The 24914-nt window shown below is 47.7% G+C and overlaps 21 non-coding genes across 21 annotated transcripts; 9 read left to right on the top strand and 12 right to left on the bottom strand.

Moving 5' to 3' along the window:
- The first annotated feature begins 768 nt into the window (after nucleotides 1-768).
- On the top strand, nucleotides 769-842 carry TRNAN-GUU (transfer RNA asparagine (anticodon GUU)). Its single transcript has one exon. It is a non-coding gene; the product is annotated as a tRNA-Asn (tRNA).
- A 497-nt stretch (nucleotides 843-1339) lies between these two features.
- On the bottom strand, nucleotides 1340-1411 carry TRNAG-UCC (transfer RNA glycine (anticodon UCC)). The gene has a single exon. It is a non-coding gene; the product is annotated as a tRNA-Gly (tRNA).
- A 975-nt stretch (nucleotides 1412-2386) lies between these two features.
- On the top strand, nucleotides 2387-2460 carry TRNAN-GUU (transfer RNA asparagine (anticodon GUU)). Its single transcript has one exon. It is a non-coding gene; the product is annotated as a tRNA-Asn (tRNA).
- Nucleotides 2461-2957: 497 nt separating this feature from the next.
- Nucleotides 2958-3029, bottom strand: TRNAG-UCC (transfer RNA glycine (anticodon UCC)). Its single transcript has one exon. It is a non-coding gene; the product is annotated as a tRNA-Gly (tRNA).
- A 985-nt stretch (nucleotides 3030-4014) lies between these two features.
- TRNAN-GUU (transfer RNA asparagine (anticodon GUU)) lies at nucleotides 4015-4088 on the top strand. Its single transcript has one exon. It is a non-coding gene; the product is annotated as a tRNA-Asn (tRNA).
- Nucleotides 4089-4585: 497 nt separating this feature from the next.
- Nucleotides 4586-4657, bottom strand: TRNAG-UCC (transfer RNA glycine (anticodon UCC)). Its single transcript has one exon. It is a non-coding gene; the product is annotated as a tRNA-Gly (tRNA).
- Nucleotides 4658-5649: 992 nt separating this feature from the next.
- On the top strand, nucleotides 5650-5723 carry TRNAN-GUU (transfer RNA asparagine (anticodon GUU)). Its single transcript has one exon. It is a non-coding gene; the product is annotated as a tRNA-Asn (tRNA).
- Nucleotides 5724-6220: 497 nt separating this feature from the next.
- Nucleotides 6221-6292, bottom strand: TRNAG-UCC (transfer RNA glycine (anticodon UCC)). The gene has a single exon. It is a non-coding gene; the product is annotated as a tRNA-Gly (tRNA).
- A 992-nt stretch (nucleotides 6293-7284) lies between these two features.
- On the top strand, nucleotides 7285-7358 carry TRNAN-GUU (transfer RNA asparagine (anticodon GUU)). Its single transcript has one exon. It is a non-coding gene; the product is annotated as a tRNA-Asn (tRNA).
- A 6343-nt stretch (nucleotides 7359-13701) lies between these two features.
- On the bottom strand, nucleotides 13702-13773 carry TRNAG-UCC (transfer RNA glycine (anticodon UCC)). The gene has a single exon. It is a non-coding gene; the product is annotated as a tRNA-Gly (tRNA).
- Nucleotides 13774-15190: 1417 nt separating this feature from the next.
- Nucleotides 15191-15264, top strand: TRNAN-GUU (transfer RNA asparagine (anticodon GUU)). The gene has a single exon. It is a non-coding gene; the product is annotated as a tRNA-Asn (tRNA).
- A 497-nt stretch (nucleotides 15265-15761) lies between these two features.
- Nucleotides 15762-15833, bottom strand: TRNAG-UCC (transfer RNA glycine (anticodon UCC)). The gene has a single exon. It is a non-coding gene; the product is annotated as a tRNA-Gly (tRNA).
- A 756-nt stretch (nucleotides 15834-16589) lies between these two features.
- On the top strand, nucleotides 16590-16663 carry TRNAN-GUU (transfer RNA asparagine (anticodon GUU)). Its single transcript has one exon. It is a non-coding gene; the product is annotated as a tRNA-Asn (tRNA).
- A 497-nt stretch (nucleotides 16664-17160) lies between these two features.
- Nucleotides 17161-17232, bottom strand: TRNAG-UCC (transfer RNA glycine (anticodon UCC)). Its single transcript has one exon. It is a non-coding gene; the product is annotated as a tRNA-Gly (tRNA).
- A 1543-nt stretch (nucleotides 17233-18775) lies between these two features.
- Nucleotides 18776-18847, bottom strand: TRNAG-UCC (transfer RNA glycine (anticodon UCC)). Its single transcript has one exon. It is a non-coding gene; the product is annotated as a tRNA-Gly (tRNA).
- A 1313-nt stretch (nucleotides 18848-20160) lies between these two features.
- Nucleotides 20161-20232, bottom strand: TRNAG-UCC (transfer RNA glycine (anticodon UCC)). Its single transcript has one exon. It is a non-coding gene; the product is annotated as a tRNA-Gly (tRNA).
- A 987-nt stretch (nucleotides 20233-21219) lies between these two features.
- On the top strand, nucleotides 21220-21293 carry TRNAN-GUU (transfer RNA asparagine (anticodon GUU)). The gene has a single exon. It is a non-coding gene; the product is annotated as a tRNA-Asn (tRNA).
- A 497-nt stretch (nucleotides 21294-21790) lies between these two features.
- Nucleotides 21791-21862, bottom strand: TRNAG-UCC (transfer RNA glycine (anticodon UCC)). Its single transcript has one exon. It is a non-coding gene; the product is annotated as a tRNA-Gly (tRNA).
- A 756-nt stretch (nucleotides 21863-22618) lies between these two features.
- Nucleotides 22619-22692, top strand: TRNAN-GUU (transfer RNA asparagine (anticodon GUU)). The gene has a single exon. It is a non-coding gene; the product is annotated as a tRNA-Asn (tRNA).
- A 497-nt stretch (nucleotides 22693-23189) lies between these two features.
- Nucleotides 23190-23261, bottom strand: TRNAG-UCC (transfer RNA glycine (anticodon UCC)). Its single transcript has one exon. It is a non-coding gene; the product is annotated as a tRNA-Gly (tRNA).
- Nucleotides 23262-24804: 1543 nt separating this feature from the next.
- On the bottom strand, nucleotides 24805-24876 carry TRNAG-UCC (transfer RNA glycine (anticodon UCC)). Its single transcript has one exon. It is a non-coding gene; the product is annotated as a tRNA-Gly (tRNA).
- Nucleotides 24877-24914: the final 38 nt, after the last annotated feature.

Below are 24914 nucleotides of genomic sequence, written 5' to 3'. Positions count from 1 at the left end.
ATTCCAGGGCAAGGGTGGGAAGGATGAAAAGCTAGGTGGCCATGCAACCATTCCTGCTAACCCAAAGCTTACTTGTGCCCTACAACACATTGGCTTAAGACTTGACCAAATCCAATGCTCCAATATGGGGAAGCTTCTCTGTTTGCTGTTTTTTTTTTTTTTTTTTTAAGTGCGGTGTCACAGTTCACCCATCTCTTCAACTACAAGAACGGCACAGGAGTAGTCTTAGCTACCCTAATATGTACGTTACAGCAGGGCCCTTATTACACTTTCTCTTACAGGGCAATGGAAACCGTTTTGCCCATGCGATAAAGCAAGGTGCAAAAATGAATTCATGCCTAGCAGAGGATGGTTTCGATCCATCGACCTCTGGGTTATGGGCCCAGCACGCTTACGCTGCGCCACTCTGCTTCTGTTTGTATTCAACCTTCAAGTTTAAGAAGGGTACATTAGTTGAAATAGTTACACTACTATCTATGTTACAGCAAGGCCCTAATGACACTTTCTCTTAAGGGGCTATGGCCGACAATTGGCCCATATGGTAAGCAAGGTATAAAAACCAACGTACACCTAGCAGAGGATGGTTTCGATTCATCGACCTCTGGGTTATGGGCCCAGCACGCTTCCGCTGCGCCACTCTGCTGCCGTACAGTGAATGCTTCATTGTGGGAAAAAGTGGCGTTAAACTTCTTGGAGCAGACTTACTTCCTCACTCCACAAGACACACATACATCCCCATAAAATCATTTAGCAACAACTGCAGGCACAGTCTCTGTGGCGCAATCGGTTAGCGCGTTCGGCTGTTAACCGAAAGGTTGGTGGTTCAAGCCCACCCAGGGACGGCCTTTCCTTTTGTGTTCAACAGTTGTCCGAAGAGAACCCCAGATAGCCATGTAGATTCATTTGAGACACGTTGGAATCTCATTCACGTTCATGAAAAGGGTGAGCAGCATCAAGTTCATGTCTTAGTGATACAACAGACATCCCTGGCAGTGTCTGTGACCAAATGAAGTTTTCTGTACCCCAGAAGCAGCAGTAAAGTATTAGCCGGGGATCGAACCCAAAGCCTGGCGACGGCTGTCAAGCCAAAGAAAGGCAGTTCAAGCCCACCCAAGGACAGGCTCGCCTTAGTGCCTTGCTAGCTATTTGTTTAGAACATTATAGAGTGTCTGCATTAAGTGTTGACCATTTAGAAAGAACTTTAAGCTGGCGTAGAGTCTGCTGCACCGGAATGGAACCTCTCCAGAGACTGAGCAGGTGCAGGATGTCCTAACTGTTCAGAGATCTTGTCTTGGTCTTGTCTTCCATGGAATTGTAGGGTGCCAAAAGCAAGCTCACATGCGTTGGCCGGGAATCGAACCCGGGTCAACTGCTTGGAAGGCAGCTATGCTCACCACTATACCACCAACGCTACATGCTGAAACTCGCCTAGCATGTACCATTGCAATATACCCAAGAGAAAAATGAGCTTGCTTATTTGCCTACTTTGCTAGATGTAAGCAGTGGGACACATGGTGATACTGCTTACAGACTTCAATTCAAGACTTCAGAAAGATCATGTGCCCCCTGGATGATGCTGGTGCAACACACACAGCAAAGGACAGCAATTTGAAGTCTGGAAGATTCCAGGGCAAGGGTGGGAAGGATGAAAAGCTAGGTGGCCATGCAACCATTCATGCTAACCCAAAGCTTACTTGTGCCCTACAACACATTGGCTTAAGACTTGACCAAATCCAATGCTCCAATATGGGGAAGCTTCTCTGTGTGCTGTTTTTTTTTTTTTTTTAAGTGCGGTGTCACAGTTCACCCATCTCTTCAACTACAAGAACGGCCCAGGAGTAGTCTTAGCTACCCTAATATGTACGTTACAGCAGGGCCCTTATTACACTTTCTCTTACAGGGCAATGGAAACCGTTTTGCCCATGCGATAAAGCAAGGTGCAAAAATGACTTCATGCCTAGCAGAGGATGGTTTCGATCCATCGACCTCTGGGTTATGGGCCCAGCACGCTTCCGCTGCGCCACTCTGCTTCTGTTTGTATTCAACCTTCAAGTTTAAGAAGGGTACATTAGTTGAAATAGTTACACTACTATCTATGTTACAGCAAGGCCCTAATGACACTTTCTCTTAAGGGGCTATGGCCGACAATTGGCCCATATGGTAAGCAAGGTATAAAACCAACGTACACCTAGCAGAGGATGGTTTCGATCCATCGACCTCTGGGTTATGGGCCCAGCACGCTTCCGCTGCGCCACTCTGCTGCCATACAGTGAATGCTTCATTGTGGGAAAAAGTGGCGTTAAACTTCTTGGAGCAGACTTACTTCCTCACTCCACAAGACACACATACATCCCCATAAAATCATTTAGCAACAACTGCAGGCACAGTCTCTGTGGCGCAATCGGTTAGCGCGTTCGGCTGTTAACCGAAAGGTTGGTGGTTCAAGCCCACCCAGGGACGGCCTTTCCTTTTGTGTTCAACAGTTGTCCGAAGAGAACCCCAGATAGCCATGTAGATTCATTTGAGACACGTTGGAATCTCATTCACGTTCATGAAAAGGGTGAGCAGCATCAAGTTCATGTCTTAGTGATACAACAGACATCCCTGGCAGTGTCTGTGACCAAATGAAGTTTTCTGTACCCCAGAAGCAGCAGTAAAGTATTAGCCGGGGATCGAACCCAAAGCCTGGCGACGGCTGTCAAGCCAAAGAAAGGCAGTTCAAGCCCACCCAAGGACAGGCTCGCCTTAGTGCCTTGCTAGCTATTTGTTTAGAACATTATAGAGTGTCTGCATTAAGTGTTGACCATTTAGAAAGAACTTTAAGCTGGCGTAGAGTCTGCTGCACCGGAATGGAACCTCTCCAGAGACTGAGCAGGTGCAGGATGTCCTAACTGTTCAGAGATCTTGTCTTGGTCTTGTCTTCCATGGAATTGTAGGGTGCCAAATGCAAGCTCAAATGCATTGGCCGGGAATCGAACCCGGGTCAACTGCTTGGAAGGCAGCTATGCTCACCACTACACCACCAACGCTACATGCTGAAACTCGCCTAGCATGTACCATTGCAATATACCCAAGAGAAAAATGAGCTTGCTTATTTGCCTACTTTGCTAGATGTAAGCAGTGGGACACATGGTGATACTGCTTACAGACTTCAATTCAAGACTTCAGAAAGATCATGTGCCCCCCTGGATGATGCTGGTGCAACACACACAGCAAAGGACAGCAATTTGAAGTCTGGAAGATTCCAGGGCAAGGGTGGGAAGGATGAAAAGCTAGGTGGCCATGCAACCATTCATGCTAACCCAAAGCTTACTTGTGCCCTACAACACATTGGCTTAAGACTTGACCAAATCCAATGCTCCAATATGGGGAAGCTTCTCTGTTTGCTGTTTTTTTTTTTTTTTTTTTTTTTTAAGTGCGGTGTCACAGTTCACCCATCTCTTCAACTACAAGAACGGCCCAGGAGTAGTCTTAGCTACCCTAATATGTACGTTACAGCAGGGCCCTTATTACACTTTCTCTTACAGGGCAATGGAAACCGTTTTGCCCATGCGATAAAGCAAGGTGCAAAAATGAATTCATGCCTAGCAGAGGATGGTTTCGATCCATCGACCTCTGGGTTATGGGCCCAGCACGCTTCCGCTGCGCCACTCTGCTTCTGTTTGTATTCAACCTTCAAGTTTAAGAAGGGTACATTAGTTGAAATAGTTACACTACTATCTATGTTACAGCAAGGCCCTAATGACACTTTCTCTTAAGGGGCTATGGCCGACAATTGGCCCATATGGTAAGCAAGGTATAAAAACCAACGTACACCTAGCAGAGGATGGTTTCGATCCATCGACCTCTGGGTTATGGGCCCAGCACGCTTCCGCTGCGCCACTCTGCTGCCATACAGTGAATGCTTCATTGTGGGAAAAAGTGGCGTTAAACTTCTTGGAGCAGACTTACTTCCTCACTCCACAAGACACACATACATCCCCATAAAATCATTTAGCAACAACTGCAGGCACAGTCTCTGTGGCGCAATCGGTTAGCGCGTTCGGCTGTTAACCGAAAGGTTGGTGGTTCAAGCCCACCCAGGGACGGCCTTTCCTTTTGTGTTCAGCAGTTGTCCGAAGAGAACCCCAGATAGCCATGTAGATTCATTTGAGACACGTTGGAATCTCATTCACGTTCATGAAAAGGGTGAGCAGCATCAAGTTCATGTCTTAGTGATACAACAGACATCCCTGGCAGTGTCTGTGACCAAATGAAGTTTTCTGTACCCCAGAAGCAGCAGTAACGTATTAGCCGGGGATCGAACCCAAAGCCTGGCGACGGCTGTCAAGCCAAAGAAAGGCAGTTCAAGCCCACCCAAGGACAGGCTCGCCTTAGTGCCTTGCTAGCTATTTGTTTAGAACATTATAGAGTGTCTGCATTAAGTGTTGACCATTTAGAAAGAACTTTAAGCTGGCGTAGAGTCTGCTGCACCGGAATGGAACCTCTCCAGAGACTGAGCAGGTGCAGGATGTCCTAACTGTTCAGAGATCTTGTCTTGGTCTTGTCTTCCATGGAATTGTAGGGTGCCAAAAGCAAGCTCACATGCGTTGGCCGGGAATCGAACCCGGGTCAACTGCTTGGAAGGCAGCTATGCTCACCACTATACCACCAACGCTACATGCTGAAACTCGCCTAGCATGTACCATTGCAATATACCCAAGAGAAAAATGAGCTTGCTTATTTGCCTACTTTGCTAGATGTAAGCAGTGGGACACATGGTGATACTGCTTACAGACTTCAATTCAAGACTTCAGAAAGATCATGTGCCCCCCTGGATGATGCTGGTGCAACACACACAGCAAAGGACAGCAATTTGAAGTCTGGAAGATTCCAGGGCAAGGGTGGGAAGGATGAAAAGCTAGGTGGCCATGCAACCATTCCTGCTAACCCAAAGCTTACTTGTGCCCTACAACACATTGGCTTAAGACTTGACCAAATCCAATGCTCCAATATGGGGAAGCTTCTCTGTTTGCTGTTTTTTTTTTTTTTTTTTTTTTTTTCTTTTAAAGTGCCGTGTCACAGTTCACCCATCTCTTCAACTACAAGAACGGCCCAGGAGTAGTCTTAGCTACCCTAATATGTACGTTACAGCAGGGCCCTTATTACACTTTCTCTTACAGGGCAATGGAAACCGTTTTGCCCATGCGATAAAGCAAGGTGCAAAAATGAATTCATGCCTAGCAGAGGATGGTTTCGATCCATCGACCTCTGGGTTATGGGCCCAGCACGCTTCCGCTGCGCCACTCTGCTTCTGTTTGTATTCAACCTTCAAGTTTAAGAAGGGTACATTAGTTGAAATAGTTACACTACTATCTATGTTACAGCAAGGCCCTAATGACACTTTCTCTTAAGGGGCTATGGCCGACAATTGGCCCATATGGTAAGCAAGGTATAAAAACCAACGTACACCTAGCAGAGGATGGTTTCGATCCATCGACCTCTGGGTTATGGGCCCAGCACGCTTCCGCTGCGCCACTCTGCTGCCATACAGTGAATGCTTCATTGTGGGAAAAAGTGGCGTTAAACTTCTTGGAGCAGACTTACTTCCTCACTCCACAAGACACACATACATCCCCATAAAATCATTTAGCAACAACTGCAGGCACAGTCTCTGTGGCGCAATCGGTTAGCGCGTTCGGCTGTTAACCGAAAGGTTGGTGGTTCAAGCCCACCCAGGGACGGCATTTCCTTTTGTGTTCAACAGTTGTCCGAAGAGAACCCCAGATAGCCATGTAGATTCATTTGAGACACGTTGGAATCTCATTCACGTTCATGAAAAGGGTGAGCAGCATCAAGTTCATGTCTTAGTGATACAACAGACATCCCTGGCAGTGTCTGTGACCAAATGAAGTTTTCTGTACCCCAGAAGCAGCAGTAAAGTATTAGCCGGGGATCGAACCCAAAGCCTGGCGACGGCTGTCAAGCCAAAGAAAGGCAGTTCAAGCCCACCCAAGGACAGGCTCGCCTTAGTGCCTTGCTAGCTATTTGTTTAGAACATTATAGAGTGTCTGCATTAAGTGTTGACCATTTAGAAAGAACTTTAAGCTGGCGTAGAGTCTGCTGCACCGCAATGGAACCTCTCCAGAGACTGAGCAGGTGCAGGATGTCCTAACTGTTCAGAGATCTTGACTTGGTCTTGTCTTCCATGGAATTGTAGGGTGCCAAAAGCAAGCTCACATGCGTTGGCCGGGAATCGAACCCGGGTCAACTGCTTGGAAGGCAGCTATGCTCACCACTATACCACCAACGCTACATGCTGAAACTCGCCTAGCATGTACCATTGCAATATACCCAAGAGAAAAATGAGCTTGCTTATTTGCCTACTTTGCTAGATGTAAGCAGTGGGACACATGGTGATACTGCTTACAGACTTCAATTCAAGACTTCAGAAAGATCATGTGCCCCCCTGGATGATGCTGGTGCAACACACACAGCAAAGGACAGCAATTTGAAGTCTGGAAGATTCCAGGGCAAGGGTGGGAAGGATGAAAAGCTAGGTGGCCATGCAACCATTCCTGCTAACCCAAAGCTTACTTGTGCCCTACAACACATTGGCTTAAGACTTGACCAAATCCAATGCTCCAATATGGGGAAGCTTCTCTGTTTGCTGTTTTTTTTTTTTTTTTTTTTTTTTTTTTTTAAAGTGCGGTGTCACAGTTCACCCATCTCTTCAACTACAAGAACGGCCCAGGAGTAGTCTTAGCTACCCTAATATGTACGTTACAGCAGGGCCCTTATTACACTTTCTCTTACAGGGCAATGGAAACCGTTTTGCCCATGCGATAAAGCAAGGTGCAAAAATGAATTCATGCCTAGCAGAGGATGGTTTCGATCCATCGACCTCTGGGTTATGGGCCCAGCACGCTTCCGCTGCGCCACTCTGCTTCTGTTTGTATTCAACCTTCAAGTTTAAGAAGGGTACATTAGTTGAAATAGTTACACTACTATCTATGTTACAGCAAGGCCCTAATGACACTTTCTCTTAAGGGGCTATGGCCGACAATTGGCCCATATGGTAAGCAAGGTATAAAAACCAACGTACACCTAGCAGAGGATGGTTTCGATCCATCGACCTCTGGGTTATGGGCCCAGCACGCTTCCGCTGCGCCACTCTGCTGCCATACAGTGAATGCTTCATTGTGGGAAAAAGTGGCGTTAAACTTCTTGGAGCAGACTTACTTCCTCACTCCACAAGACACACATACATCCCCATAAAATCATTTAGCAACAACTGCAGGCACAGTCTCTGTGGCGCAATCGGTTAGCGCGTTCGGCTGTTAACCGAAAGGTTGGTGGTTCAAGCCCACCCAGGGACGGCCTTTCCTTTTGTGTTCAACAGTTGTCCGAAGAGAACCCCAGATAGCCATGTAGATTCATTTGAGACACGTTGGAATCTCATTCACGTTCATGAAAAGGGTGAGCAGCATCAAGTTCATGTCTTAGTGATACAACAGACATCCCTGGCAGTGTCTGTGACCAAATGAAGTTTTCTGTACCCCAGAAGCAGCAGTAAAGTATTAGCCGGGGATCGAACCCAAAGCCTGGCGACGGCTGTCAAGCCAAAGAAAGGCAGTTCAAGCCCACCCAAGGACAGGCTCGCCTTAGTGCCTTGCTAGCTATTTGTTTAGAACATTATAGAGTGTCTGCATTAAGTGTTGACCATTTAGTAGTGTTGGGCGAACAGTGTTCGCCACTGTTCGGGTTCTGCAGAACATCACCCTGTTCGGGTGATGTTCGAGTTCGGCCGAACACCTGACGGTGCTCGGCCAAACCGTTCGGCCATATGGCCGAACTAAGAGCGCATGGCCGAACGTTCCCCGAACGTTCGGCTAGCGCTGTGATTGGCCGAACGGGTCACGTGGTTCGGACCCGAACGCGCTCTGATTGGCCGAACTGTCACGTGGTTCGGGTAAATAAATACCCGAACCACGTCATATCTCCGCCATTTGTCTGTGGGTTTAGCTTTGGGTAGGCAGGCAGGGTAGTTCGCGCTCCAGCCACGCTAGCCAGGGTCCCCCCCAGTCATTGTGTGTCGCTGCTGGGAACAGTAGTACACCGCTCGTTCAGCCACACTATATAGCATTCTGTGTACTGTTCTGTGTCTGCTGGGAACAGTAGTACACCGCTCGTTCAGCCACACTATATAGCATTCTGTGTACTGTTCTGTGTCTGCTGGGAACAGTAGTACACCGCTCGTTCAGCCACACTATATAGCATTCTGTGTACTGTTCTGTGTCTGCTGGGAACAGTAGTACACCGCTCGTTCAGCCACACTATATAGCATTCTGTGTACTGTTCTGTGTCTGCTGGGAACAGTAGTACACCGCTTGCTCAGCCACACTATATAGCATTCTGTTTACTGCCACTCTGTGTACCTCGCTCAGCCACACTATATAGCATTCTGTTTACTGCCACTCTGTGTCTGCTGGGAATAGTAGTACACCGCTTGCTCAGCCACACTATATAGCATTCTGTTTACTGCCACTCTGTGTACCTCGCTCAGCCACACTATATAGCATTCTGTTTACTGCCACTCTGTGTCTGCTGGGAATAGTGGTACACCGCTCGCTCAGCCACACTATATAGCATTCTGTTCACTCTTCTGTGTCTGCTGGGAATAGTGGTACACCGCTCGCTCAGCCACACTATATAGCATTCTGTTCACTGTTCTGTGTCTGCTGGGAATAGTGGTACACCGCTCGCTCAGCCACACTATATAGCATTCTGTTTACTGTTCTGTGTCTGCTGGGAATAGTGGTACACCGCTCGCTCAGCCACACTATATAGCATTCTGTTTACTGTTCTGTGTCTGCTGGGAATAGTGGTACACCGCTCGCTCAGCCACACTATATAGCATTCTGTTTACTGTTCTGTGTCTGCTGGGAATAGTGGTACACCGCTCGCTCAGCCACACTATATAGCATTCTGTTTACTGTTCTGTGTCTGCTGGGAACAGTAGTACACCGCTCGCTCAGCCAGAGTATATAGCATTGTGTTTACTGCCACTCTGTGTACACCGCTCAGCCAGACTATATACCATTGTTTACTGACACTCTGTGTACACCGCTCAGCCAGACTATATACCATTGTTTACTGACACTCTGTGTACACCGCTCAGCCAGACTATATACCATTGTTTACTGCCACTCTGATTCTGCTGGGAACAGTAGTACACCGCTCGCTCAGCCAGACTATATAGCATTGTGTTTACTGCCACTCTGTGTACACCGCTCAGCCAGACTATATACCATTGTTTACTGACACTCTGTGTACACCGCTCAGCCAGACTATATACCATTGTTTACTGAAACTCTGTGTACACCGCTCAGCCAGACTATATACCATTGTTTACTGCCACTCTGATTCTGCTGGGAACAGTAGTACACCGCTCGCTCAGCCAGACTATATACCATTGTTTACTGACACTATATAGCAGACTATATAGCATTGTGTGTACACCGCTCAGCCAGACTATATACCATTGTTTACTGACACTCTGTGTACACCGCTCAGCCAGACTATATACCATTGTTTACTGCCACTCTGATTCTGCTGGGAACAGTAGTACACCGCTCGCTCAGCCAGACTATATACCATTGTTTACTGACACTATATAGCAGACTATATAGCATTGTGTGTACACCGCTCAGCCAGACTATATACCATTGTTTACTGACACTCTGTGTACACCGCTCAGCCAGACTATATACCATTGTTTACTGCCACTCTGATTCTGCTGGGAACAGTAGTACACCGCTCGCTCAGCCAGACTATATACCATTGTTTACTGACACTCTGTGTACACCGCTCAGCCAGACTATATACCATTGTTTACTGCCACTCTGATTCTGCTGGGAACAGTAGTACACCGCTCGCTCAGCCAGACTATATAGCATTGTGTTTACTGCCACTCTATGTACACCGCTCAGCCACACTATATAGCATTGCGTACTCTGCCAGTCAGTGTGTATATTGCTGGGATCAGTAATACTCCACTCACCGTCAACCACTATATGAGCTCAACATGAGTTCCCCAGAGACCTCCGCTGTGAGCAGCACTCCCAACAACAGCAACAGCCAACGCCCCACGCAAGCTATAACATCCACCCCAGCAGCCAGTGGTCAGCAGCAGCCCTCCCCGGAGGAGAACGTTGTGTCCATCAGTCCGTCGCCAGAGCGATTAATGAGGGCTGCCATTGAGGAGATGATGGGGCCTGATGTGGAGGAGGAGGTCTGGCTCAGGCCAGCATCCCAAGTTAATGTTGAGGACGATGAGGGGTCTGTGTCTGGGGATGTTGGGGTGGCAGAGGTGGTGGGTGGGTCAGACTCAGGAGAAGAGTTGTATGATGAGGATGATGATCGGGACCATCTGTATGTGCCTCAGAGTCCGACCCCGGAAAACATGTTGTATCGTGTGTTTAGGTACTAAAATCTGCGTTCCCTCCCAGTAGTGTTGGGCGAACAGTGTTTGCCACTGTTTGGGTTCTGCAGAACATCACCCTGTTCGGGGTGACTATATAGCAGACTATATAGCATTGTGTTTAATGCCACTCTGTGTACACGGCTCAGCCACACTATATAGCATTGTGTTTACTTCCACTCTGTGTCTGCTGGGAACAGTAGTACACCGCTCACCCGCCACTGTATAGCATTGTGCTCTGTGTCACTGCTGACAATAGTGGTACACCGCTCACCCACCACTGTATAGCATTTCTGTACTGCCACTGTACTGCTGCCAGTCAGCGTGTACTTTAAGGATAAGTGAAATGAGGAAGAAATCCGGTGAAAGAGGGAGGGGCAAGGGAAGAGGTGTTTCCCCTGACGGTTCACGTACAGGCCACAGGGGAGCACCCAAGAAAACCCACTCAATACTGCCCATGTTGTCCAGGACAACAACCCTCACAGATCCAAAAGAACAGGACCAGATAATTACTTGGATGACCTCTCAAGCGTCCAGCAGTGGGTTAAGCAGCACCAGCACATCACGCACGAGGTCCGAGTCCTCAGCCAGTTAAAGTCTGGGCTTTCTTTGAAGACTGCACTGAGGATGTTACCATGGCGATTTGCAAGGTGTGCAAGACCCGCCTGAGCAGGGGGAAAAGTATTAACAACCTCTCCACCACCAGCATGAGCCGCCACATTCTATCCAAACATCCCACTCTGTGGGCAAACGCGGCAGGACAGGGTACCACCAGCAACACTGCCTCCCTTGGGTTCACCAGACTCACCACCAGACCCGCCTCAGCAGCAGCAGTAGCCCAGCCATTGCGTGGTTCACAACATTCACAAACATCAGACGATGCTGACACTGTCACTTTCCGGACTAGTGCTCTTGAGGTCTCCCAGTGTTCATCAAACACAACAACCAACAGCCCTTCGGTGTGCAGCGCTACGGTTGAGTTGTCTGTCTCTGAGATGTTTGAGCACAAGAGGAAATTGCCAGCAAATGACCCCCGGGCCGTGGCAGTAACAGCCAGCCAGCATAGCCAAGCTTCTGGCCTGCGAAATGCTGCCATATCGAGTGGTGGAGACAAACAGCTTCAAGGGCATGATGTCAGTGGCCATCCCACGTTACGTGGTTCCCAGCCGCTACCACTTTGCGCGCTCTGCAGTGCCTGAGTTGCATGAGCACGTGGTCAGCTAAATAACCCGAAGCTTGAAGAATGCCGTTGCCTGCAAGGTTCACCTCACCACTGACACCTGGACGAGTGCGTTCGGCCAGGGTCGATACATCTCCCTTACCGCGCACTGGGTGAACCTTGTGGAGCCTGGCAGCGATTCCTCACCTGCTACGGCGCGGGTGTTGCCCACGCCGCAAACAGCTGGATAACAACAGCAGCACCTACCTCTCTGACTCCTTCTCCTCCAACGCATCTCAAAGCTGTACCTCATCCGGAAATGCTAACCCAGCACCAGCAGCAGTAGGATCGTGGAAGCAGTGCAGCACAGCTGTTGGCATGCGTCAGCAAGCGTTGCTGAAGCTGATCTGCCTTGGGGATAAGCAGCACACAGGGGAGGAAATTTGGAGGGGAATAAAGGAACAGACGGATTTGTGGCTGGCACCGCTGGACCTGAAACCGGGCATGAAGCTAGACACCTGGCACGAACTGGCAATGTACGCAATAGAGGTGCTGGCTTGCCCGGCAGCCAGCGTTATGTCGGAACGCTGTTTCAGTGCTGCCGGAGGCATCATCACAGATCGGCGTATCCGCCTCTCCACAGAAAATGCAGACCGTCTGACTCAAATTAAAATGAATCAATCCTGGATTGGAAACGACTACGCAACACTCCTGGACCCCAACCAAGTAACATGACCGATGAACATCTGGGATGGTTTAGCGTTTCCGGTCCCTGTTTATTGAACCTCTCATCTGTATTACATTTATGACTGCATGGCGGCAAAAAGCATTGCTGCTATATCCGCACGCTTTTTGTCCTCATGCAAGGCCTGGGTTGTTGTGTCTCACAAAGCGTGGCCTTCTCCTCCTGCGCCTCCTCCTGTTCCATCACGTGTGCTGCTGCTGCTGCTGCTGCTGCTGGGTTACCGTTGCCGGTCCCTGTTTATGGAACCTCTTATCTTTATTACATTTATGACTACATGGCGGTACAAAGCATGCTATCCGCACGCTTTTTGTCCTCATGCAAGGCCTGGGTTGTTGTGTCTCACAAAGCGTGGCCTTCTCCTCCTGCGCCTCCTCCTGTTCCATCACGTGTGCTGCTGCTGCTGCTGCTGCTGGGTTAGCGTTGCCGCGTGGTCCCTGTTTATTGAACCTCTTATCTTTATTACATTTATGACTACATGGCGGTACAAAGCATGCTATCCGCACGCTTTTTGTCCTCATGCAAGGCCTGGGTTGTTGTGTCTCACAAAGCGTGGCCTTCTCCTCCTGCGCCTCCTCCTGTTCCATCACGTGTGCTGCTGCTGGGTTAGCGTTGCCGCGTGGTCCCTGTTTATTGAACCACTTATCTTTATTACATTTATGACTGCATGGTGGTACAAAGCATGCTATCCGCACGCTTCTTGTCCTCATGCAAGGCCTGGGTTTTTGTGTCTCAAAGCGTGGCCTTCTCCTCCTGCGCCACCCTCCTCCTGTTCCATCACGTGTGCTGCTGCTGGGTTAGCATTACCGGTCCCTTTTCCTGGAACCTCTTATATGTATTACATTTATAACTGCATGCCGACAAAAAGCATGTTACCTGTGCAAAGAAAACAGACATTTCCCGCATTTAAAAGACAGTTTTCCCTTTGAAACTTTAAAATCGATTTTCTCAAAAACTATAAGCTCTTTTTGCTAAATTTTTTTTTCCTCTTGTACCCACTCCCAAGGTGCACATACCCTGTAAATTTGGGGTATGTAGCATGTAAGGAGGCTTTACAAACCACAAAAGTTCGGGTCCCCATTGACTTCCATTATGTTCGGAGTTCGGGTCGAACACCCGAACATCGCGGCCATGTTCGGCCTGTTCGGCCCGAACCCGAACAGCTAGATGTTCGCCCAACACTACCATTTAGAAAGAACTTTAAGCTGGCGTAGAGTCTGCTGCACCGGAATGGAACCTCTCCAGAGACTGAGCAGGTGCAGGATGTCCTAACTGTTCAGAGATCTTGTCTTGGTCTTGTCTTCCATGGAATTGTAGGGTGCCAAAAGCAAGCTCACATGCATTGGCCGGGAATCGAACCCGGGTCAACTGCTTGGAAGGCAGCTATGCTCACCACTATACCACCAACGCTACATGCTGAAACTCGCCTAGCATGTACCATTGCAATATACCCAAGAGAAAAATGAGCTTGCTTATTTGCCTACTTTGCTAGATGTAAGCAGTGGGACACATGGTGATACTGCTTACAGACTTCAATTCAAGACTTCAGAAAGATCATGTGCCCCCCTGGATGATGCTGGTGCAACACACACAGCAAAGGACAGCAATTTGAAGTCTGGAAGATTCCAGGGCAAGGGTGGGAAGGATGAAAAGCTAGGTGGCCATGCAACCATTCATGCTAACCCAAAGCTTACTTGTGCCCTACAACACATTGGCTTAAGACTTGACCAAATCCAATGCTCCAATATGGGGAAGCTTCTCTGTTTGCTGTTTTTTTTTTTTTTTTTTTTTTTTTAAGTGCGGTGTCACAGTTCACCCATCTCTTCAACTACAAGAACGGCCCAGGAGTAGTCTTAGCTACCCTAATATGTACGTTACAGCAGGGCCCTTATTACACTTTCTCTTACAGGGCAATGGAAACCGTTTTGCCCATGCGATAAAGCAAGGTGCAAAAATGAATTCATGCCTAGCAGAGGATGGTTTCGATCCATCGACCTCTGGGTTATGGGCCCAGCACGCTTCCGCTGCGCCACTCTGCTTCTGTTTGTATTCAACCTTCAAGTTTAAGAAGGGTACATTAGTTGAAATAGTTACACTACTATCTATGTTACAGCAAGGCCCTAATGACACTTTCTCTTAAAGCGGAATATAACCCTGCATTTCAACTTTGCTCTAAAACATTATTTACAGCATATTATATGCAAAAAGCATTTTTTTTTACTAGACCAGCATTGGAAGGGTTAAACACAGAGGTTTTAAGTTCCGTGCAGACATTCAGATGGTTACATTCTATTTAGTTAGTGTGTAACTGTTTATCAATAGATACATCTCTTTGGCTGTCCTCCAAGCTCCTTCTCAGTGAGAGAGATGAGTCATAATAAACACATATTTGTAAACAAAAAGTATCTAACTCAAGTTCGGATTCGGTTGCAGAAATCTCTAGGGACTTTAAAGCCCTGTGTAACCCCTCCAATGCTGGTCTAGTAAAAAAAAAAAATGCTGGTTGCATATAATATACTGTAAATAATGTTTTAGAGCAAAGTTGAAATGCAGGGTTATATTCCGCTTTAAGGGGCTATGGCCGACAATTGGCCCATATGGTAAGCAAGGTATAAAAACCAACGTACACCTAGCAGAGGATGGTTTCGATCCATCGACTTTTGGGTTATGGGCCCAGCACGCTTCCGCTGCGCCACTCTGTTGCCATACAGTGAATGCTTCATTGTGGGAAAAAGTGGCGTTAAACTTCTTGGAGCAGACTTACTTCCTCACTCCACAAGACACACATACATCCCCATAAAATCATTTAGCAACAACTGCAGGCACAGTCTCTGTGGCGCAATCGGTTAGCGCGTTCGGCTGTTAACCGAAAGGTTGGTGGTTCAAGCCCACCCAGGGACGGCCTTTCCTTTTGTGTTCAGCAGTTGTCCGAAGAGAACCCCAGATAGCCATGTAGATTCATTTGAGACACGTTGGAATCTCATTCACGTTCATGAAAAGGGTGAGCAGCATCAAGTTCATGTCTTAGTGATACAACAGACATCCCTGGCAGTGTCTGTGACCAAATGAAGTTTTCTGTACCCCAGAAGCAGCAGTAAAGTATTAGCCGGGGATCGAACCCAAAGCCTGGCGACGGCTGTCAAGCCAAAGAAAGGCAGTTCAAGCCCACCCAAGGACAGGCTCGCCTTAGTGCCTTGCTAGCTATTTGTTTAGAACATTATAGAGTGTCTGCATTAAGTGTTGACCATTTAGAAAGAACTTTAAGCTGGCGTAGAGTCTGCTGCACCGGAATGGAACCTCTCCAGAGACTGAGCAGGTGCAGGATGTCCTAACTGTTCAGAGATCTTGTCTTGGTCTTGTCTTCCATGGAATTGTAGGGTGCCAAAAGCAAGCTCACATGCGTTGGCCGGGAATCGAACCCGGGTCAACTGCTTGGAAGGCAGCTATGCTCACCACTATACCACCAACGCTACATGCTGAAACTCGCCTAGCATGTACCATTGCAATACACCCAAGAGAAAAATGAGCTTGCTTATTTGCCTACTTTGCTAGATGTAAGCAGTGGGACACATGGTGATACTGCTTACAGACTTCAATTCAAGACTTCAGAAAGATCATGTGCCCCCCTGGATGATGCTGGTGCAACACACACAGCAAAGGACAGCAATTTGAAGTCTGGAAGATTCCAGGGCAAGGGTGGGAAGGATGAAAAGCTAGGTGGCCATGCAACCATTCATGCTAACCCAAAGCTTACTTGTGCCCTACAACACATTGGCTTAAGACTTGACCAAATCCAATGCTCCAATATGGGGAAGCTTCTCTGTTTGCTGTTTTTTTTTTTTTTTTTTTTTTTTTTTAAGTGCGGTGTCACAGTTCACCCATCTCTTCAACTACAAGAACGGCCCAGGAGTAGTCTTAGCTACCCTAATATGTACGTTACAGCAGGGCCCTTATTACACTTTCTCTTACAGGGCAATGGAAACCGTTTTGCCCATGCGATAAAGCAAGGTGCAAAAATGAATTCATGCCTAGCAGAGGATGGTTTCCATCCATCGACCTCTGGGTTATGGGCCCAGCACGCTTCCGCTGCGCCACTCTGCTGCCATACAGTGAATGCTTCATTGTGGGAAAAAGTGGCGTTAAACTTCTTGGAGCAGACTTACTTCCTCACTCCACAAGACACACATACATCCCCATAAAATCATTTAGCAACAACTGCAGGCACAGTCTCTGTGGCGCAATCGGTTAGCGCGTTCGGCTGTTAACCGAAAGGTTGGTGGTTCAAGCCCACCCAGGGACGGCCTTTCCTTTTGTGTTCAACAGTTGTCCGAAGAGAACCCCAGATAGCCATGTAGATTCATTTGAGACACGTTGGAATCTCATTCACGTTCATGAAAAGGGTGAGCAGCATCAAGTTCATGTCTTAGTGATACAACAGACATCCCTGGCAGTGTCTGTGACCAAATGAAGTTTTCTGTACCCCAGAAGCAGCAGTAAAGTATTAGCCGGGGATCGAACCCAAAGCCTGGCGACGGCTGTCAAGCCAAAGAAAGGCAGTTCAAGCCCACCCAAGGACAGGCTCGCCTTAGTGCCTTGCTAGCTATTTGTTTAGAACATTATAGAGTGTCTGCATTAAGTGTTGACCATTTAGAAAGAACTTTAAGCTGGCGTAGAGTCTGCTGCACCGGAATGGAACCTCTCCAGAGACTGAGCAGGTGCAGGATGTCCTAACTGTTCAGAGATCTTGTCTTGGTCTTGTCTTCCATGGAATTGTAGGGTGCCAAAAGCAAGCTCACATGCGTTGGCCGGGAATCGAACCCGGGTCAACTGCTTGGAAGGCAGCTATGCTCACCACTATACCACCAACGCTACATGCTGAAACTCGCCTAGCATGTACCATTGCAATACACCCAAGAGAAAAATGAGCTTGCTTATTTGCCTACTTTGCTAGATGTAAGCAGTGGGACACATGGTGATACTGCTTACAGACTTCAATTCAAGACTTCAGAAAGATCATGTGCCCCCCTGGATGATGCCGGTGCAACACACACAGCAAAGGACAGCAATTTGAAGTCTGGAAGATTCCAGGGCAAGGGTGGGAAGGATGAAAAGCTAGGTGGCCATGCAACCATTCATGCTAACCCAAAGCTTACTTGTGCCCTACAACACATTGGCTTAAGACTTGACCAAATCCAATGCTCCAATATGGGGAAGCTTCTCTGTTTGCTGTTTTTTTTTTTTTTTTTTTTTTTTTAAGTGCGGTGTCACAGTTCACCCATCTCTTCAACTACAAGAACGGCCCAGGAGTAGTCTTAGCTACCCTAATATGTACGTTACAGCAGGGCCCTTATTACACTTTCTCTTACAGGGCAATGGAAACCGTTTTGCCCATGCGATAAAGCAAGGTGCAAAAATGAATTCATGCCTAGCAGAGGATGGTTTCGATCCATCGACCTCTGGGTTATGGGCCCAGCACGCTTCCGCTGCGCCACTCTGCTTCTGTTTGTATTCAACCTTCAAGTTTAAGAAGGGTACATTAGTTGAAATAGTTACACTACTATCTATGTTACAGCAAGGCCCTAATGACACTTTCTCTTAAGGGGCTATGGCCGACAATTGGCCCATATGGTAAGCAAGGTATAAAAACCAACGTACACCTAGCAGAGGATGGTTTCGATCCATCGACCTCTGGGTTATGGGCCCAGCACGCTTCCGCTGCGCCACTCTGCTGCCATACAGTGAATGCTTCATTGTGGGAAAAAGTGGCGTTAAACTTCTTGGAGCAGACTTACTTCCTCACTCCACAAGACACACATACATCCCCATAAAATCATTTAGCAACAACTGGTGGCGCAATCGGTTAGCGCGTTCGGCTGTTAACCGAAAGGTTGGTGGTTCAAGCCCACCCAGGGACGGCCTTTCCTTTTGTGTTCAACAGTTGTCCGAAGAGAACCCCAGATAGCCATGTAGATTCATTTGAGACACGTTGGAATCTCATTCACGTTCATGAAAAGGGTGAGCAGCATCAAGTTCATGTCTTAGTGATACAACAGACATCCCTGGCAGTGTCTGTGACCAAATGAAGTTTTCTGTACCCCAGAAGCAGCAGTAAAGTATTAGCCGGGGATCGAACCCAAAGCCTGGCGACGGCTGTCAAGCCAAAGAAAGGCAGTTCAAGCCCACCCAAGGACAGGCTCGCCTTAGTGCCTTGCTAGCTATTTTTTTAGAACATTATAGAGTGTCTGCATTAAGTGTTGACCATTTAGAAAGAACTTTAAGCTGGCGTAGAGTCTGCTGCACCGGAATGGAACCTCTCCAGAGACTGAGCAGGTGCAGGATGTCCTAACTGTTCAGAGATCTTGTCTTGGTCTTGTCTTCCATGGAATTGTAGGGTGCCAAAAGCAAGCTCACATGCGTTGGCCGGGAATCGAACCCGGGTCAACTGCTTGGAAGGCAGCTATGCTCACCACTATACCACCAACGCTACATGCTGAAACTCGCCTAGCATGTACCATTGCAATACACCCAAGAGAAAAATGAGCTTGCTTATTTGCCTACTTTGCTAGATGTAAGCAGTGGGACACATGGTGATACTGCTTACAGACTTCAATTCAAGACTTCAGAAAGATCATGTGCCCCCCTGGATGATGCTGGTGCAACACACACAGCAAAGGACAGCAATTTGAAGTCTGGAAGATTCCAGGGCAAGGGTGGGAAGGATGAAAAGCTAGGTGGCCATGCAACCATTCCTGCTAACCCAAAGCTTACTTGTGCCCTACAACACATTGGCTTAAGACTTGACCAAATCCAATGCTCCAATATGGGGAAGCTTCTCTGTTTGCTGTTTTTTTTTTTTTTTTTTTTTTTTTTTAAGTGCGGTGTCACAGTTCACCCATCTCTTCAACTACAAGAACGGCCCAGGAGTAGTCTTAGCTACCCTAATATGTACGTTACAGCAGGGCCCTTATTACACTTTCTCTTACAGGGCAATGGAAACCGTTTTGCCCATGCGATAAAGCAAGGTGCAAAAATGAATTCATGCCTAGCAGAGGATGGTTTCGATCCATCGACCTCTGGGTTATGGGCCCAGCACGCTTCCGCTGCGCCACTCTGCTGCCATACAGTGAATGCTTCATTGTGGGAAAAAGTGGCGTTAAACTTCTTGGAGCAGACTTACTTCCTCACTCCACAAGACACACATACATCCCCATAAAATCATTTAGCAACAACTGGTGGCGCAATCGGTTAGCGCGTTCGGCTGTTAACCGAAAGGTTGGTGGTTCAAGCCCACCCAGGGACGGCCTTTCCTTTTGTGTTCAACAGTTGTCCGAAGAGAACCCCAGATAGCCATGTAGATTCATTTGAGACACGTTGGAATCTCATTCACGTTCATGAAAAGGGTGAGCAGCATCAAGTTCATGTCTTAGTGATACAACAGACATCCCTGGCAGTGTCTGTGACCAAATGAAGTTTTCTGTACCCCAGAAGCAGCAGTAAAGTATTAGCCGGGGATCGAACCCAAAGCCTGGCGACGGCTGTCAAGCCAAAGAAAGGCAGTTCAAGCCCACCCAAGGACAGGCTCGCCTTAGTGCCTTGCTAGCTATTTGTTTAGAACATTATAGAGTGTCTGCATTAAGTGTTGACCATTTAGAAAGAACTTTAAGCTGGCGTAGAGTCTGCTGCACCGGAATGGAACCTCTCCAGAGACTGAGCAGGTGCAGGATGTCCTAACTGTTCAGAGATCTTGTCTTGGTCTTGTCTTCCATGGAATTGTAGGGTGCCAAAAGCAAGCTCACATGCGTTGGCCGGGAATCGAACCCGGGTCAACTGCTTGGAAGGCAGCTATGCTCACCACTATACCACCAACGCTACATGCTGAAACTCGCCTAGCATGTACCATTGCAATACACCCAAGAGAAAAATGAGCTTGCTTATTTGCCTACTTTGCTAGATGTAAGCAGTGGGACACATGGTGATACTGCTTACAGACTTCAATTCAAGACTTCAGAAAGATCATGTGCCCCCCCTGGATGATGCTGGTGCAACACACACAGCAAAGGACAGCAATTTGAAGTCTGGAAGATTCCAGGGCAAGGGTGGGAAGGATGAAAAGCTAGGTGGCCATGCAACCATTCATGCTAACCCAAAGCTTACTTGTGCCCTACAACACATTGGCTTAAGACTTGACCAAATCCAATGCTCCAATATGGGGAAGCTTCTCTGTTTGCTGTTTTTTTTTTTTTTTTTTTTTTTTTAAGTGCGGTGTCACAGTTCACCCATCTCTTCAACTACAAGAACGGCCCAGGAGTAGTCTTAGCTACCCTAATATGTACGTTACAGCAGGGCCCTTATTACACTTTCTCTTACAGGGCAATGGAAACCGTTTTGCCCTTGCGATAAAGCAAGGTGCAAAAATGAATTCATGCCTAGCAGAGGATGGTTTCGATCCATCGACCTCTGGGTTATGGGCCCAGCACGCTTCCGCTGCGCCACTCTGCTTCTGTTTGTATTCAACCTTCAAGTTTAAGAAGGGTACATTAGTTGAAATAGTTACACTACTATCTATGTTACAGCAAGGCCCTAATGACACTTTCTCTTAAGGGGCTATGGCCGACAATTGGCCCATATGGTAAGCAAGGTATAAAAACAAACGTACACCTAGCAGAGGATGGTTTCGATCCATCGACCTCTGGGTTATGGGCCCAGCACGCTTCCGCTGCGCCACTCTGCTGCCATACAGTGAATGCTTCATTGTGGGAAAAAGTGGCGTTAAACTTCTTGGAGCAGACTTACTTCCTCACTCCACAAGACACACATACATCCCCATAAAATCATTTAGCAACAACTGCAGGCACAGTCTCTGTGGCGCAATCGGTTAGCGCGTTCGGCTGTTAACCGAAAGGTTGGTGGTTCAAGCCCACCCAGGGACGGCCTTTCCTTTTGTGTTCAACAGTTGTCCGAAGAGAACCCCAGATAGCCATGTAGATTCATTTGAGACACGTTGGAATCTCATTCACGTTCATGAAAAGGGTGAGCAGCATCAAGTTCATGTCTTAGTGATACAACAGACATCCCTGGCAGTGTCTGTGACCAAATGAAGTTTTCTGTACCCCAGAAGCAGCAGTAAAGTATTAGCCGGGGATCGAACCCAAAGCCTGGCGACGGCTGTCAAGCCAAAGAAAGGCAGTTCAAGCCCACCCAAGGACAGGCTCGCCTTAGTGCCTTGCTAGCTATTTGTTTAGAACATTATAGAGTGTCTGCATTAAGTGTTGACCATTTAGAAAGAACTTTAAGCTGGCGTAGAGTCTGCTGCACCGGAATGGAACCTCTCCAGAGACTGAGCAGGTGCAGGATGTCCTAACTGTTCAGAGATCTTGTCTTGGTCTTGTCTTCCATGGAATTGTAGGGTGCCAAAAGCAAGCTCACATGCATTGGCCGGGAATCGAACCCGGGTCAACTGCTTGGAAGGCAGCTATGCTCACCACTATACCACCAACGCTACATGCTGAAACTCGCCTAGCATGTACCATTGCAATACACCCAAGAGAAAAATGAGCTTGCTTATTTGCCTACTTTGCTAGATGTAAGCAGTGGGACACATGGTGATACTGCTTACAGACTTCAATTCAAGACTTCAGAAAGATCATGTGCCCCCCTGGATGATGCTGGTGCAACACACACAGCAAAGGACAGCAATTTGAAGTCTGGAAGATTCCAGGGCAAGGGTGGGAAGGATGAAAAGCTAGGTGGCCATGCAACCATTCCTGCTAACCCAAAGCTTACTTGTGCCCTACAACACATTGGCTTAAGACTTGACCAAATCCAATGCTCCAATATGGGGAAGCTTCTCTGTTTGCTGTTTTTTTTTTTTTTTTTTTTTTTTTTTAAGTGCGGTGTCACAGTTCACCCATCTCTTCAACTACAAGAACGGCCCAGGAGTAGTCTTAGCTACCCTAATATGTACGTTACAGCAGGGCCCTTATTACACTTTCTCTTACAGGGCAATGGAAACCGTTTTTCCCATGCGATAAAGCAAGGTGCAAAAATGAATTCATGCCTAGCAGAGGATGGTTTCGATCCATCGACCTCTGGGTTATGGGCCCAGCACGCTTCCGCTGCGCCACTCTGCTGCCATACAGTGAATGCTTCATTGTGGGAAAAAGTGGCGTTAAACTTCTTGGAGCAGACTTACTTCCTCACTCCACAAGACACACATACATCCCCATAAAATCATTTAGCAACAACTGCAGGCACAGTCTCTGTGGCGCAATCGGTTAGCGCGTTCGGCTGTTAACCGAAAGGTTGGTGGTTCAAGCCCACCCAGGGACGGCCTTTCCTTTTGTGTTCAACAGTTGTCCGAAGAGAACCCCAGATAGCCATGTAGATTCATTTGAGACACGTTGGAATCTCATTCACGTTCATGAAAAGGGTGAGCAGCATCAAGTTCATGTCTTAGTGATACAACAGACATCCCTGGCAGTGTCTGTGACCAAATGAAGTTTTCTGTACCCCAGAAGCAGCAGTAAAGTATTAGCCGGGGATCGAACCCAAAGCCTGGCGACGGCTGTCAAGCCAAAGAAAGGCAGTTCAAGCCCACCCAAGGACAGGCTCGCCTTAGTGCCTTGCTAGCTATTTGTTTAGAACATTATAGAGTGTCTGCATTAAGTGTTGACCATTTAGAAAGAACTTTAAGCTGGCGTAGAGTCTGCTGCACCGGAATGGAACCTCTCCAGAGACTGAGCAGGTGCAGGATGTCCTAACTGTTCAGAGATCTTGTCTTGGTCTTGTCTTCCATGGAATTGTAGGGTGCCAAAAGCAAGCTCACATGCGTTGGCCGGGAATCGAACCCGGGTCAACTGCTTGGAAGGCAGCTATGCTCACCACTATACCACCAACGCTACATGCTGAAACTCGCCTAGCATGTACCATTGCAATACACCCAAGAGAAAAATGAGCTTGCTTATTTGCCTACTTTGCTAGATGTAAGCAGTGGGACACATGGTGATACTGCTTACAGACTTCAATTCAAGACTTCAGAAAGATCATGTGCCCCCCTGGATGATGCCGGTGCAACACACACAGCAAAGGACAGCAATTTGAAGTCTGGAAGATTCCAGGGCAAGGGTGGGAAGGATGAAAAGCTAGGTGGCCATGCAACCATTCATGCTAACCCAAAGCTTACTTGTGCCCTACAACACATTGGCTTAAGACTTGACCAAATCCAATGCTCCAATATGGGGAAGCTTCTCTGTTTGCTGTTTTTTTTTTTTTTTTTTTTTTTTTAAGTGCGGTGTCACAGTTCACCCATCTCTTCAACTACAAGAACGGCCCAGGAGTAGTCTTAGCTACCCTAATATGTACGTTACAGCAGGGCCCTTATTACACTTTCTCTTACAGGGCAATGGAAACCGTTTTGCCCATGCGATAAAGCAAGGTGCAAAAATGAATTCATGCCTAGCAGAGGATGGTTTCGATCCATCGACCTCTGGGTTATGGGCCCAGCACGCTTCCGCTGCGCCACTCTGCTTCTGTTTGTATTCAACCTTCAAGTTTAAGAAGGGTACATTAGTTGAAATAGTTACACTACTATCTATGTTACAGCAAGGCCCTAATGACACTTTCTCTTAAGGGGCTATGGCCGACAATTGGCCCATATGGTAAGCAAGGTATAAAAACCAACGTACACCTAGCAGAGGATGGTTTCGATCCATCGACCTCTGGGTTATGGGCCCAGCACGCTTCCGCTGCGCCACTCTGCTGCCATACAGTGAATGCTTCATTGTGGGAAAAAGTGGCGTTAAACTTCTTGGAGCAGACTTACTTCCTCACTCCACAAGACACACATACATCCCCATAAAATCATTTAGCAACAACTGGTGGCGCAATCGGTTAGCGCGTTCGGCTGTTAACCGAAAGGTTGGTGGTTCAAGCCCACCCAGGGACGGCCTTTCCTTTTGTGTTCAACAGTTGTCCGAAGAGAACCCCAGATAGCCATGTAGATTCATTTGAGACACGTTGGAATCTCATTCACGTTCATGAAAAGGGTGAGCAGCATCAAGTTCATGTCTTAGTGATACAACAGACATCCCTGGCAGTGTCTGTGACCAAATGAAGTTTTCTGTACCCCAGAAGCAGCAGTAAAGTATTAGCCGGGGATCGAACCCAAAGCCTGGCGACGGCTGTCAAGCCAAAGAAAGGCAGTTCAAGCCCACCCAAGGACAGGCTCGCCTTAGTGCCTTGCTAGCTATTTGTTTAGAACATTATAGAGTGTCTGCATTAAGTGTTGACCATTTAGAAAGAACTTTAAGCTGGCGTAGAGTCTGCTGCACCGGAATGGAACCTCTCCAGAGACTGAGCAGGTGCAGGATGTCCTAACTGTTCAGAGATCTTGTCTTGGTCTTGTCTTCCATGGAATTGTAGGGTGCCAAAAGCAAGCTCACATGCGTTGGCCGGGAATCGAACCCGGGTCAACTGCTTGGAAGGCAGCTATGCTCACCACTATACCACCAACGCTACATGCTGAAACTCGCCTAGCATGTACCATTGCAATA

This window comes from Hyperolius riggenbachi, chromosome 4 (assembly GCF_040937935.1).
Source record: "Hyperolius riggenbachi isolate aHypRig1 chromosome 4, aHypRig1.pri, whole genome shotgun sequence".
Taxonomy (NCBI): domain Eukaryota; kingdom Metazoa; phylum Chordata; class Amphibia; order Anura; family Hyperoliidae; genus Hyperolius; species Hyperolius riggenbachi.
Note: the sequence above shows the minus strand (reverse complement) of the source record. Positions and strands in the feature narration are given on the sequence as shown.